This window comes from Brassica napus, chromosome C2 (genome assembly GCF_020379485.1).
Source record: "Brassica napus cultivar Da-Ae chromosome C2, Da-Ae, whole genome shotgun sequence".
Classification (NCBI taxonomy): Eukaryota; Viridiplantae; Streptophyta; class Magnoliopsida; order Brassicales; family Brassicaceae; genus Brassica; species Brassica napus.
The window spans coordinates 3662089-3675888 of record NC_063445.1 but is presented as its reverse complement, the minus strand read 5'-3'; the positions used below and the strand labels follow the sequence as shown (position 1 = coordinate 3675888).

The 13800-nt window shown below is 35.5% G+C and overlaps 1 non-coding gene and 1 pseudogene across 1 annotated transcript; one reads left to right on the top strand and one right to left on the bottom strand.

The window, feature by feature from the left end:
• The first annotated feature begins 2220 nt into the window (after positions 1 to 2220).
• On the top strand, positions 2221 to 4167 carry LOC106431458 (annotated as a pseudogene).
• A 7950-nt stretch (positions 4168 to 12117) lies between these two features.
• On the bottom strand, positions 12118 to 12224 carry LOC125582603. The gene has a single exon (XR_007320060.1). It is a non-coding gene; the product is annotated as a small nucleolar RNA R71 (small nucleolar RNA).
• Between the last annotated feature and the right edge of the window lie 1576 nt (positions 12225 to 13800).

The window sequence follows — 13800 nt, the reverse complement described above, 5'->3', positions numbered from 1 at the left end:
CCCACTTAATCATACAAGTAATATAAATGGGTAATTATGATATAATAACAGCAAACATGGGCCCTAATATTAAAAAAAAAAATCGTTTTAAACCCAACTTGATAAGCAAACAGATTTTGTTTTTTTCCTGGAAAAAGGATGTGGTTAGAACTATAGCCAAGCCATGAGCAGAGTAAGTGATTCCATTCATAATTTGTTTCTTTTTTCATGTGAACATCATATGGGTTAATTGCAGAACAAATCACATGAATTATCTTTTCATAAATTATTGTACATCTGCTCTCGTTGATCTTTATACTAAAGTAAATAATAATATTGTTTACTTTGGTTTGCATGTTATTGGACATTCGGAGAGCAAAGTGCGTTCCACCTAATCACAAATGGAGACAGTAAAACTTTACAAATAAGAAATCACAAATGGTTAGTTCAACTTCAGAAAGATACCCATCGATCACCTTTGCAACCGCTGTCATTGTTTTATTGACTGCGGTGATCCGATTATATTCCCATCATCTACTGAAGAGCAGGGAGAGCCAACGTTCAACATGCGTAATCTAATCCGTACTAAGAAAATGATGGTTTGTTTTAATATAGTTAGGGCAGTGGCATTAAATCGTAATTATTTAGAAAAACTTAGGTTCAATTCAAATTTGTACTTCTACTTAAATAGTTTAAGATTGTACATTACTTATTTATTCTCTAATAGGGAAAACAAAATATACAATCTTTAGAGATAAGCATTACGTGGTTCGCAAGTTTTTTAAACAGAATTTCGTGATTCTGTTATTTATTTGATCCCCTTTTTTTTATATGCAGACTGCGTAGAATTAGGAAAAAAAGTTGGATGTTGATTTGTTTTTGAATTAACGAAAATTTAGGAATCGTTTTTGGAAACGTCTTGTATTTTGGAAGGAAAACAGTATGATTAGGTGTCCGATTTTATAGGCAGATAAAATCTAAGTTACATAAATAAGTATTTGAAATAAATACCTAAACCATAAATTCGCAAAACCATACCATCATAAAATTAATATACAAAATCTTGGTCTGCAGAGTCATAAAGGATATTATCTGCTGTTTATCTACTTACTATTAATTATATCATGCATAAGTAATCGACAATGTGAATATAGTGGTGTAGATATGTTTTGCTATGAAGAGCATTTTGTAAAGTTATGTTCAATAATCAATAGTTTGGTTTGAAATGGGTTAGCAATATTTTTAACAACTCATAATTGGTTTTCTGTGTTTGGATTGAAAAAAATATAAAATGTGATAATGATATGGGCCAAATATATTATAAGCCCAAAACAATAGAACGGCTCAGAAACAAACACACAAATATAACGTGTAGAGAATGTAGAGAATGTAAATTGAACGAATTTTAAATAAAAAAATAAAGGATAAAACGACTGTGTTTAAAGGGTAGTGGCATAAAGATGTAATTTTTGTGGAAAATTGAGGGTTAAGTACTATTTGTACTTCTCTTTTAATAGTTTAGATGGTTTGGAGTTTTGGATTTAGGATTTGTGATTTAAATTTTAGGATTTAGGGTTTATGGTTTAGAGTTTTGGATTTAGAGTTTATGATTTAGGATTTGTAGTTTTAAATTTTAGGTTTTTTAGAGTTTTGTAGACGGTTTTAATCTTATTATTTTTTGCAGCTATTTTTTTAATCTTGTTGTCTTTTTTAACTAATCATACATGGTAATTTGGTTGGTTATTAAGGATGGGGTGAATTTAAGCATTCACCGCAGGGGTGAACCTAAGTATTGTTCCAATCTAATTAAGTTACTTTCTAGAGTAGGATTGCGATTTAAAGGAATAACCACGTAGCAAAATGTGTTTGAGGATTCGGACTAAAAACAATATTTCTCCATGAGACAAAAGGTTCAAAGGACGGCCTAATACAATATGATGAGCTAGTTGTGATCATGGTCATTCAAGTACGATGGTTATCAGGTAATTCAATAGTAAAACTACTTTGGAAAGAAATAAATATATGATGTTGATGTTGACTTAAACCCACCATGCATGTGAGTGTATTCCATAAGCAGGGTTGAAAATTTGCATCTCTTACGTACCATTAATGCTAAATGTTCCGTAAACTAGCCTACGCTGATACACCTACTGATCTTCTTCTTTTCAAATACAATTATTTGTTGTCAAGCATTAAATCATTATTATGCATGGAGGTTACGTAGTCCTCCTTATAATTATATCCAACGTTCAAACATTAAAAGATACCGGCCATTATTATGGCCACCAAACAAAATTAAACAGAAGACCATTATTTTCTTAGATCCTAGGTTTGTTTTTACATCTATAAATACCATACATCTGTTATAGTCCATCTTCATCACAAACCAACCAACAAAAAGAACCCTAAAGAAAACAAAAGATGGGCAAACTTCGCTTCCTCTCCGTTTTCGCGGCCATGATTCTGACATCACAAGCTCAATACCTTCTTCCGATCACAAAACACGAACCCACCAAACAATTCTACACCACTCTCGACATCGGAACCACCGTAAAAACTCCACTAAACCTCCTCCTCGACCTAGGAACCAACCTCACGTGACTCAACTGCCACCAACTCCAATCTTTAACATCTCTTCACACCGTCGCCTGCGACAGCGACTCCTGCGAGGTCACCCCTGGAAAGGGTTGCAACGAAAACTCATGTCTTTACAAACAACCTAACCATCTCGGCAGCCAGAACATAACGAGCCGTGCCGTCCAAGACGCAGCCTCCTTCTCCACTACCGACGGAGGCAACTTCCTTTCCCAAGTCTCCTTGCGCATCTTCACATTCTCATGTGCCTACAACCTCCAAGGTGTATCCCCTCCGGTAGATGGAGTTTTGAGTCTTTCTCCCGGAAGTTCGTCGTTCACGAAACAGGTGACCTCGGATTTTAACGTCATCCCGAAACTGGCTCTCTGCTTGCCTTCATACGGCACTGGTCGCTTCTATGTCGCCGGCGTTTACTACATCATCCCTCCCTTCGATAACAACACTAGTCAGATTCCTAAGACTTAATTTAACGCCGATGAGAATTGACTCAGGAGATTACCTAATCTCTGTCCAATCCATCTACGTTGATGGGACTCCTTTGACGTTGAACCCTAATTTGCTTCTTGGCGGAGTCGCAGCCAAACTAAGCACGGTGGTTCCGTACACTGTACTCCACACTGATATCTACAATGCCCTTGCTCAGTCATTTACACTCAAGGCAGAGGTATAACTCCCAAAAATAAGAAATCATTTTCTACATTTATATGAAATAAAACTAATATCTTGACATCCTAATTCGGTTTAGAAGATGAGAACACCACATAATAATGTTTAAAACTATACATTAATGATGAGTTTCTCTTTTAAATGAAAAAGGTGAGGATACTTTTTTACAAAAAAATCTTATATTCCATTTCATGCACAAAACTTAGGTTTATACATTCGAAGTTAAAAAAAAATAATAGAAATGAAGCAATGCCATGCTAAAAATGAGATTTTCACTAATTCTGCTTTTTTTTTTGAGGGGGAGGGGGATTTGAAATTACACAGGCAATGGGGATATCTAAGGTCACATCCGTTGCGCCCTTTAAAGATTGTTTCGATGCACAAAACGTCGCCGGAAAGGATATGACCGGACCGAACGTGCCGAAGATAGAGTTTGGGCTGCCGGGGAAGACAGGGGAGGTGACGTGGGGATTTTATGGTGCTAATACGGTGGTGAAAGTGAGTGAGATGGTGATGTGTTTGGCATTCTACGGCGGCGGAAAGAATCTGAACGATTGGATTGTGATTGGGACACATCAACTTCAAGAATATTTGTTGGAGTTTGACTTGAGCACGTCGACGTTCTCTTTTAGTGACTCACTCTTGCTCCATTATACAAACTGCTCCACTTCGCCTTCCTAAAAATAGAATCAGTCACATGCATATGACATTATGATATCGTCGCGTTTCTATTAAATAATATCTTCTTTATGTGATCACATCTTTTTACAGAATTCATCCATTTCGATATGAATGATAATTTGAAGATTTTTCATACTAAACAATAAACATATGATATGATATACACCATCCACGTCAAATTGATAGACGCAAGTTAGATTTTTTAAATTTCAAGAGCAGTTAACTATTACTTTTTCTAAGTTTATCCGTATAATATTTATTATTTAAATATTAAACTTAATTAATATTTAAGAAAAATAAGGTTAGAAGACTACTCATTAGCCATTACTAACACTAGATCGTTTTTCCGCGCTACGCGCGGATAATATACTTTTGAATTTTTTTTTCATATTTTATCATATGTAAACTATCATCTTAATTTTAGATTAACTGTGTTTATTTGATCAATTACAATTTACTATTTTTACTTTCATGGTAAATCTTTTATATAAATGAGGAAATTTAGTTTTAAATTTTATTTCTATTAATGTTTTAAAATTTTATTTATATTAATGTCAAACAAGTTTCTATTATATGAAATGAAAAAGAGTAACATGACTATCACCGTAAAATTAAGAAGATAGTTTGAATTACTTCTTTTATATTATGTTTGACACTCTTTACTTATGTATAAGATTTGAAATATTTTAGGGATTAAAATTTCATATAAGTTAACACATCAGAACAAACAAAATTCTTCAATAATGCACTTGAATTTATAATTATTTTTTTAAAATCGATGATTGATAACTGTTTTAAAACTAAAACCATTTAAGATTTGTCTATGCATTATTAAATAGTAAAAAATATTAAATTATAAAATAATATTAATATTAATTGGAAGTGAAATACTATTATTAGTGACCAATATTTTAAACATAGAAAGATTATTTATCCGTACTTTGATATTTCTTAGAAAAATTATTTATTCACCGACCAATAAAAGTCTGCGATCTCATATTCAGTGTTTGAAAAAAAAGGAAAAAAATAATAAAACTTTGCCAAGTCATATTATATTTTTTAAACTAAAAAAGTAAAAATAAATAAAAAATAGTACAAATATTTTTTTTAACATTGTTAACGCCGTCAGCAAAACACTAAACCTAAATCCTATGCATTAAACCCTAAACACTAAACCTTAAATTTTTGGGTAAATCATAAATTCTTGGGTAAACCCTAAATTTTTGAGTAAACCCTAAATTTTTGAGTAAACTCAACCTTTGGCTAAACACTAAACTATTGGATAAATCATAAACTCTAGAGCTTAGGGCTAACATTTAGAGTTTTGCTGACAGCGTTTAGGATTTAGTTTTCAGGATTTAGTGTTTAGTATTTATGATTTAGGGTTTAGGGTTTATCCAAAGGATTAGGATTTAATGATTAGAATTTAGGGTTTTGTGTTTTGCTGACATCGTTAATAATATTAAATAAACTCATTTTTTGCGGCTAGTACTATTTTATTTATTTACTTTTACTTTTTATTTAAAAAATGTAATATAACTTGGCAAATTCATGTTATTTTACGTTTCTTTAAAAAAAATATATGATATGACAGGCTATTATTGGCTGGTGAACCTACGCCCTCGGGGTAAACTAAAAAAAATTCTTTTTTACGATGTGTAGATGTTGTTTTTGTAAAATTGTTCTAATATAATTTTGATAACATAAGTTACAAAAAAAAAAATTGATAATATTATAATAAATAAGTCTATATCTTATTTGGTGTTGGACTTCTGTAAATTGAAACACAATTTTGGAAACTGTTTGCTAATTAAATACAACGCATAATAGTGTGTGAACCAAAATTTCTTTTGAAAAAATAAATTTAAATATATGGAAGAAAAAAATATTAGAAGCTGCAATTAGACATGAACATCCTTTTTTAGAATTTTTGGAGAAACAAATGTATGTTATGATTTCTGGGAGAATTTTAATTTTAGCTTTTACCCTGAATTCGATATCACTATTAAAATTTATCTTTAAGAGATAACTATTTTCATAAATACTTTAAATTTCTGAAAAACTAAAACTGACATTATAAAATCATTTAAAAATGTTTAAAAATCATTTATAAAATATTTATAAAGGTTCATAATTCAACCCCAATTCATAAATAATCTACTAATACTAAAAGGAGTATATCCTTTATATTTATAGACTTACTTTTTTTTTTTAAACTAATTGAGATACTAAGGCAACATAAAACAAAAATAGGAAAAACATAGGAATAATTCATGAAAACTCTATTCTTTCTCTCTTACGCTATGTCAAGTCCAAACGACGGAGAAAAACGACATGTGTGACAGCCACATTGCTGGAAACTAACTCATCTGTTGTTCCTGGGAGCTAGACGACGGACATTGGTTTTTGTTGATATACTTATGGCAGAAAAGATATAGCCGAGACTTAGGACATGGTAGGCAGGTCATATCCATTTACTTATCTCATCATCACTTTTTCTTCTTCTGACCAGACTTCTTCTTTCTACTGAGATATGAATTGCCTTCTATGTTGAAGGTTTTTACTTTGATAGAACTCGCTTGCTCGTCTCCATATAACTGAAGAGAAACAATGTTTTAAACTTTGCACATTAGCTCAAGCTGTTCAAGACCAATCCCAGGATCACCGACTGGAGCTGCATAAGATTTTGGTTTTTGAACACCTGAGGACACCAGCTAAGGTATATAAAGACTTTTTACTCTACATAAATAACCAGATAATGCAGAGCACACAAGCATACAATTAGCGTGAATTACCTTGCTTGCACGTTCACACCCCATATCCGTGAAATGATTAGTAGCCTAGGAAAGAAAATAAAAGAGCATTCGTTAATCAGTAAGAAGATCTATGTCACATAAATAGCTTGATTCAACATTCAACAGCCGCAAAGTAAACTTACCAAAAGAGCACGTGTGACTTATTTCTTGCCCTTGCTGTTTTATTTAAGTCGTGGGTGTAATGGAATCTCCGTGAGGCATTGACATCGGTGCAGATTTCTGCGTTAATGTAATGGAATGTACCAAAAAGTAGAGAGGCGCGACTGTTGCTTTGACATTTAAATCACTCTGAAAAATAGATGGTACGCTAGAATAACAAATTCCACTTGAGCTTCTGGTATGGTTGGCATTGGCAAAAAGAAAATGTTAAGTTTTGGAAACAAAAATTAGACTCATTTGTATTTATTTTTTTGGCTTCAAACCTTAAATCCAGAATGATTATGAATCTTCGAGACAAAGAAAAATAATGGAGCTTGTTGGATTTAGCTTTACAGTTATATTGTGTTTGGTGAGGAATCATACCTTTGATGGCCCAGTTACATCGGTCCCTACACATCTCTTCTATTCCATTGTTTGACCTGTCCAAACATTTTTGAGTTTATTTTGTCTCAGAAACATCGCAAAATAAAGAGGTCGCATGACAATTAAAAAAAGAAACAGTCTTAAGTTTTGCTTACTTTCAGTTCAGTTCAAGTAAAGCTTTTTCGGTTAATGCGCTCTGATTCTCCGCATCACCAAGTCTTCTTCCAACCTTCACCTGTGGGATTTCCTGTACATATGATTTTAGACAATTAGGTCCAGAAAAGATGTAAAAGAGCATAACAAATTCACTCTAAAGTTTATATGTGTAGGCCACAGCATTCTTACGTTTCTTCTTCTAGCAAATTAAAAAATGTTTACCTCAAAGACTTCTCTGAATAGCTGCTTTGAGACATTTGATCACTCCTGTCTTGCTGCCTAGGATTTGACTGGAGATACATCAGTATGTTTTATGCTTTATTCTTGGCACAAGCCCGAGAAGTTAGATGATGGTAGAAGAGACAATATCTTGATCAAATCAAGAGATATTTTCGTTCTTACATATTTGGGCAAAACCCTTCAAGATCTTATTGACCTCTGAAACAGTGACGGTTTCATCATCTTCTTTCTATTCGTCGTCCTCAGACCGAAACAGTTCGCTCAAGCTAGGGAAGAAGAACCGGCCCAATTCCATACGACGCCATAGTCGCCAGCATCCTAGCACCCTTCGGGTTTTTTTCCCGACCAATTCCTCTAGTCTGTTGATTAGTCTTGTTAAACATGATTTCAACTATCTCTTGTCAAAAAAAATATGACTGAAGAGAAAGTTAAGAAAACAATGAAGAGATCGGCCGATTTGATTGCCATCAGAGAAGAGAAAGTTAAGGGGACAGTGAAGAGATTGCCTGATTTTGCGAGGATCAGAGTATCAAAGAAAGGATTTATATAAGGTAAAAATCAGGGATTCGGAACGGTTGCATGAGTCAGATTGTAGCTGTAAAGAAGGGGGTTTAATGAGAAAGATTGGTGGAGACCGACGTTACAGAAGAGAATCGGAAATGGTGATAAACGTCTGCGTTTCTACGATGGGTACGAAGCAGGTGAAGTTGATGAGTCGCTTAGGGCTGATAATGTGTACAGATTAGCCCACACGAAAGCCCGGTAACTTAGAAACTTGACTTGATGCTTAATGAAGATGACGTGACAAAACTGAGCCTCCCTATTGGTTGATTTTTTTAAACCAACGTGGACACTCTCTATGCGCAGCTTATTTTCTTTTTAGTATAGTTTAGATTCTCTCTCAAGATATATTATTTGGAATATAAATCTAAAGTATCATCTATTTCATTAACTAGTTTTGAAACTTGCAGTATTTTGATTTGTAAATTCAAAAATATAACTAAATAAGTTTTGGTTGTGAACTTCTAAAACATCACATTAACGAGTCTAAATTAATATAAGCATCTCTTTAATATATTGAGAAATAGAAATGATATGTCTCAAATGTCATGTAAAAGCAAGTAAATCAAAATCATTTGCTTATGTGAGTTGAATCTATCTTTTCGTTTTCCTTTTTGCATTGCAAATTAAGAAATGTATATATGATAAGAGTATATATAATTTATTCGAAAAAGATAAATAACTCTATCTTTTGTTGTAAATTTAAATGAAATTTCTAAATATATATATATAAAGTTGGTTTTTTACCTTCTTCTGCCAAGTGACAATGGGGTTTTACGACACGTGTCATCCATGTATTTTTTTTGCATTTTAGGCCCTTTTTTTTAGATTATTGCAATTTGGCCAAGTACTTTCTAATCATGAACTATCTAATCATTTTCGCACTAACTATTATCGTATGAAATTTGATAATCTATTTTATTGTTCACTAAAATTCAAGAAGAATAAAGAAATAAATAAAATAATAGAAATATATTTTACATATTTAATTTATTCACAACTAAAAATAACATAATTTTTGGTATTTTATTATTTTCTTACCATTTTCTATTATTTAATTTACAAATTATATATTTAATTAACTATTAAAAATATAAAATGATCAAACTAATAAGAAGAAATTAGAGTGCAATACATAATTTAAACATAAAACTTCCACAGCCAGAAAGAAAAAAGTAAAATACCATAGTAACACTAACTCAATAAAGATTTGGAGCTGAAAAAAGATCAATAAAGAAGACTAACATATTTCATCTTATCATAGAATGTCTTGGTTAGAACAAGCAGATGTCAGAAAATGCAAAAAGATAAAATTTGAGACAAATCAATCTCCGAAACACAAAGGATCAAGCACCATCGCAAAAAACAAAAAAAAACGGGTCAGAGAAAGAATAATCATCTGAAGAACAAAGTCAATACGTAACAAAAAGACGCATGTCTAAAGCACCAGAAGCACAACCACCAGCTAAGAGATAAGAAACACCTCACAAACTAAACAAGCATATACAAGGCGCTTATGCCAACGAAGAACCACAAAACTATGAATAGAAGAAACCAAAGCTGCAACAGACTAACTCCGCACACCTACACCAAAGGATACATGATAAGAAGATAAACAACCTGAGTGGAGGAGAATGGAAGCCAACCACCGAGAAACCAAAGCTTACCACTAACAAGTAGTATTATACATACAACAACATTATCAAAAAGACAAACACATAATATATTATTTACTATTACATAACATAATAAATCATCAAATAATGTTCTTTACAAATAAATACTGAGCACATAATGACATCATAAAAAATCATATTTAAAAATAATAAAACAATATTTTGCGCGAAGCGCGGAATGATATCTTGCATATTTACATTGTCTTATCCATTCACTCATGTGCATTTTGATCATATAGACTAGGATTTAGCCATGTTTAGGTTGCATTTTGCATACATGAGTCTTTATCAGGTATTGGAGTACCACATGGAGTTCTTGGAGACATTTGGGTGTGTTTGGAGCTCAAAAGAGGTGATTAAGGTGATCATTGGATGAGTAATGCATGGGAGCGACCTACCGGAGCGACGCCATGAACTCGCTCGCCATTTACGCTTCGGAGCGACCTCCTAGAGCGACAAGGCCAGGTCGCTCGCGAGGAGACGACCCGGGAGCGACGTCTTTGGAGCGACACAGCCAGGTCGCTCGCGAGGAGACGACTCGGGAGCGACGTCTTCGGAGCGACACAGCCATCGCTCGCGAAGAAACGACCCGGGAGCGACCTCTCGCAGCGACGTGCCGAGGTCACTCCGCGTCTATTTGTTTGGCCGAATTCATGTTTTCTCAAGGGCCTTTTGGTCATTTCATTATGCACGTTTTTACTTTTCAAAAACCTATGTTTTAAGTACCTTTTTGGTAGCCACCAAGGAATAATTTTTTTTCCGGAGAACAACTAGTAAAACTTCTTTTGATTCAGATTTCATTGCATTCATCTGGTGTTCTTGTTGATTTCTTATCTATTCCTCTACATGATTAATCTGAAATCCAATATGAGTTTAAGAGGAATCATGGAGATTAGTGAGTAATCACTTTTTGAATTCATGGGTTAGGGAGATTAAGGGTGATTAGGTTAGTTCTAGGATGTTTTAGTTTAGATCATTCTTGTTCCTTGCTAGTAGAGTATTCATAATGCATCTTCTGAGTTGGCCACTCAAAAGTTGATCGATAGGCATTTCCCACCCGAAAGGTGTTCGATGAAATGCCTGAGACAGCTCTCCTAGGCTTTTAGTATACTTTGCCAAAGACATTTGTTGTTAAAGGTGCTAAGATAGCTAATAGTCTTGTTAGTAATGATTGCTTTCACATTATTCAACCAAAGACATTTGATGTTTGAGATATGTTAGCAAATGAGCATTCATCTAGACATAGAGCTTGCTTAGAATTGTGTCTAGGCTTAAGGTCGATAGTTTAATTGATCATTTGCCATCCTTAGTTCGATACTTGATCACCCAAGGTCTAATCCCTATGCCCATGAGTTCTCTTTTCCCTTAGTCAAGAAAGTATCATTCTGAAATTGCTTTCTAGTATTAGTAGTAGTTTAAAACCCATCTAATTCATTGGTTGCACTTAGATTAAGTGAATACTTGCATTCTCGGTGCTTTGATATCCCTCAGAACTGGTTCGACAATCATTTATACTACAACATTTGTCTTAGGAGCCTTGAAAACTCCTAACATCAAATTGGCGCCGTTGCCAAATTCTGAGTAGATTTAAACATTGAGATTTAGTAAATTGCTTGAGACTAAGTCATTTTAATTTTGTTTTGTTATTGATTCTTCTTCTCCACCTACCTTTTACTTTCAGGTGTATGAACTTGAGGAGCAGGGGTCCATCAAACCTAGTTCCAATAGTAGCAGACATCAGAGCTTTAGAGAGGGCGTGTGCTAGAGCTAGACGAGAAGAAGAACAACAAGCCCACTTGCAGAGATTGGATATTGATATGGCAGATCAACCGCAAGGGGCAGAACACCAACCGCGGGCAGCTCGACCCATTGGTACTTATGACCGGCCCAACATTCATGGTCATAGACTTGGAATCCGAGCACCGGCTGTGGCAGCCAACAACTTTGAGGTCAAGTCAGGACTCCTCAACGTGATCGAGAACAACAAATATCATGGCTTGGCTGTAGAGGACCCATTCTATCACTTGGATAAGTTCGACAGCTACTGTGGGTTGTCGAAAACCAATGGTGTGTCCGAAGATGCCTTAAAGCTCAAGTTATTCTCTTTCTCTTTGGGGGATAAGGCATGTCAGTGGGAGAAGTCTCTACCCAGCGACTCTATCACCACTTGGGATGACTGCAAGAAAGCATTCTTGGAGAAGTTCTTCTCTACTTCAAGAACTGCTAAGCTGAGAAATGAGATTTCCAGCTTTCAACAGAAGAACTTGGAAGGCTTCAGTGAAGCCTGGGAAAGATTCAAGGGCTACCAAGCTCAATGCCCACACCATGGTTTCTCTAAGGAGAGCTTTCTGAGCACATTCTATCGTGGTGCTCTTCCTAAGTACAGGGCCAGACTGGATACAACTAGCAATGGGTTCTTCTTGGGGAGAACTGAGGAAGATGCAGAGGAGCTGGTTGACAACATGGTAAAGAGTGATGCAGTCTACAGTGGAGACCACGACAAAGACAGTCGAACAGATGATAAGCAGACGAGGAAGGAGTTGAAAGCTCTACAGGATAAGATAGACATCCTCATTGCTGATAAAGCCACCCAAGAGCAGCTGCACTTTGTTGGTAACCCAAGCCAAGAGACACCACCTGTTGTCCAAGAGGTTGAGGGTTTGGAAGGTCAGGAAGAGCTGTGTTTCATCAACAACAATGGTAGCTGGTACAAAAAAGAGCCCAACTTTCAGTACAACAACTACCAACAGAAATCCTATCACAACAACCAACAGAGTGGTTATCCGCCTAGAAACAACCAGCAAGGCAGCTATCAGCCTCAGCAAAATCCCTCGTCTGGTTCCTCTGCTCCTCAAGAGAGCAGCACTGACACCCTGCTGAAACAAATCTTGGAGTCTCAGACTAGAAGTGATAAGCATGTTGGTTATGAGTTGAAGAACCTTCATTCCAAGATTGATGGGAGCTACAATGAGCTCAACAACAAGTTCTCACATCTTGCTTCTACAGTCAAGAATTTAGAGAATCAGTTTGCTTCCATGAACACTCACCAGAATCGCCAGCAAGGATCTCTACCTGGAAAATCTGACCAAAACCCCAAGGAGGCCAAAGCTATCACCCTTAGGAGTGGTAAGCAGTTACCTCCTACAACCCTCACCAGGGATGCTGAGAAACTAGGTGAGGAGGTGGCCATCAACTTAGATGATGATGTGGTAATTGTTGATGAGAAGACCAATGATGAGATTTTGGAGAAGATTATGGAAGCTAAAGGTAAAGGAAAGGTTGGGGAAGAAAAGAAAACAGTGAAAGATGGTGAAGTTGTTGCTCCAGCAAGTGAGAATTCTTTTGTTCCTCCTCCCTATGAACCCAAACTACCATTCTCTGGTAGATTCAAGAGGCAGCTGCTAGAGAAGTACAAGGCTCTGTTTGAGAAGCAAATGAGTGAAGCTCAGGTTGCAATGCCCATCATCGATGCTTTCATGTTGATTCCTCAATACAACAAGTTCCTGAAAGATGTTGTAGCTGCAAAGAAAAAGGAGATGGAAAGCATGATGATTCTTACCCATGAGTGCAGTGCCATCATCCAGAGGCTTGATGTTCCAGAGAAGTTAGAGGATCCAGGATGCTTCACACTACCTTGTGCTCTTGGACCTATGGTATTTGAGAAATGTCTCTGCGATTTGGGAGCTAGTGTCAGCGTGATGCCTTTGTCTGTTGCAAAGAAGCTTGGATTCACTCAGTACAAGAAGTGTAGACTCTCTCTGGTGTTAGCTGATCGTTCAGTGAAGTACACTGTGGGTATCTTAGAGGACCTCCCTGTGAAGATTGGAAGGTATGAGATACCTACAGATTTTATGGTGCTTGAGATGAGTGAGGAGCCTCAAGACCCATTGATTCTAGGAAGGCCATTC